The sequence below is a fragment of the Helobdella robusta genome (genome assembly GCF_000326865.2).
Source record: "Helobdella robusta unplaced genomic scaffold HELROscaffold_88, whole genome shotgun sequence".
NCBI lineage: Eukaryota > Metazoa > Annelida > Clitellata > Rhynchobdellida > Glossiphoniidae > Helobdella > Helobdella robusta.
The window spans coordinates 125,891-128,145 of record NW_008705503.1 but is presented as its reverse complement, the minus strand read 5'-3'; positions in this window follow the sequence as shown (position 1 = coordinate 128,145).

Here is a 2,255-nt window from a genome sequence, read left to right as displayed (position 1 = left end):
ATATTAACATGCAAATATATAACAATATATATATATATATTTATATATATATATATATATATATATATATATATATATATATATGTATAATTGGTGAAAATCACAGCATGTTCCTCGTTAGTTAGCTTCCTGCTTAATTTCCTAACGGTGGATAGTAAGTAAATCATCGTCAGGTCTCTTGAGTTCAAAGCCATGATTTTCATTTCATTTAACCGCGATAGAACAAAAAAGCATTTTTCAGTATTCCTATACCGTCTTCTGTTTATATACGCTGTGTTTACATAGTTACATATTATTAACAAGCGAGCAGAGGCAAAATGATAGTTTTTATGACTTGTTTTTAACCTTGGGCTCGTACGTTCACAGTATATGTATAGACCTGAGCACCTAGCCACATACAAAACGTATCAATTCGAACACCGACGATGGTATGGGAATGCCGAAAGAAGCTTTTCTGTTCTATCATGCTTAAAATAAATTAAAAGAAACTTTACAATCTGGTGCTAGAAAAATCAAATATCAAACAGGAAGCTAACCAACGCGAAACATGCAGTGATTTTCATTAATAATTTATTATATATATATATATATATATATATACATACAATACATACATATTTATGTATGTATACGTATGTATGTAAACAGTATTCTATAAATCATATATATATTTGTATACTTATGTGCATTTTAACCTCAGGTATACATATTTTATTGTAATTTTTTATTATTCTGTAGTTTAATAATGAAAATAATTATTGCCTCATACATATATATATACATATATATACATATGTATGTATACTTATATGTATATGTACATAAACTTTTTTATCTTTCGTTCTCTGGATTGTTTTTTGTTATTTTACTTTCGGTTATCTCTTTTGGCTTTATTGTTTTTGTTGTTATTATTATTATTTTTGTTATTATTTAATTATTTATTGCTATTGTAATAACGGAAAATTAAGCTTTGTTTGATTGGATCTTATTTAGTGCTACTAAATTCTTCGTTATTATGTTTTAAATAAGTTCCAGTACATGAATTTTATGCTTAGTTAGTACTATTACCAATACTGTTATTACTACTACTACTTCCACCACAGCCACTGCTGCTACTACCATTACTACTGCTATGACTAAAGATATATTACTGTCGGTAATACTGACATTATTACTTCTACTGTTACACTACTACCGCGGCTACTTATGCAGCTACAAAAATTAGTTGTCATACGGATTACTGCCGCTGCTACTACTGCCCATTGCTGCTTGGGCGGTCTGATGGTCTCGGGTTATTTCTAATGTTATTTCTCGCCTTTTTTCTAATGTTGCTGCTACTGCTGCTACTACTATTATTTTACTGCCACCACTACTACTACTACTACTGCTGCTGCTGCTGCTGCTATTATTATTACAACAACCACAACTAATACTACTACTACTTCTATTGTTGCCATCACCATTCTTTATGACATTATTTGCTATAAAAGAGATACTAATATGTAAGTGCGTGTTTTAATCACGAATTTTTATATCAATTATGCTTACAGCAAAATTGCAATTGTTCTTTTAATTGTTTTTGGTATAAATTAATAATATCTATTATGGTTATTATTATAACTGTTATTATTATTATTATTGTTATTATTATTATTATTACCACTAATAACAATATTGTTATTTTGTTATTTTACATTTGTGTAACTCTTCTTTTTATAATAATAAAATACTGAAATACTTATGCTTTTTCTTTATTTATTGAAGAAAAATGATGAATCTATGAAAATATATATATATATATATATTTATATATATATATATATGTTGGTAATAGACCATAATTTTTACAATATTCTATAAATTCTACCGAATGTTTGGCGTTAATATGTTTGTAGTTCGTTTTTTCGATTTTTCTCACTAAAGTTTTTTGGTGAACGTTTAGTTTATTAAAATTCAAAATAAACTTATTTTTCGAATTCTTGCTGCAAATAAGGCCATATTTCGATTCCGAATGAATCATCGTCAGTGCTCCTTGCTGTATATATAGGGAAATATTGACTTTGTCAAGATTAACTTTGACGTTGTAAAAATTAACTTTGGTGTTGTAAAATTGAACTTTGATGCGAATTAGGTGTCAGGTTTCTTAATTGGCTGGTCATCTTCTTTGGTCTCCTTTTCTTCATCGATAGCATCATATTCTTCTTTGTCACTATTTACGATGCTAGTTTTTATTACTTCTTTGTTTTCGTTGTTGG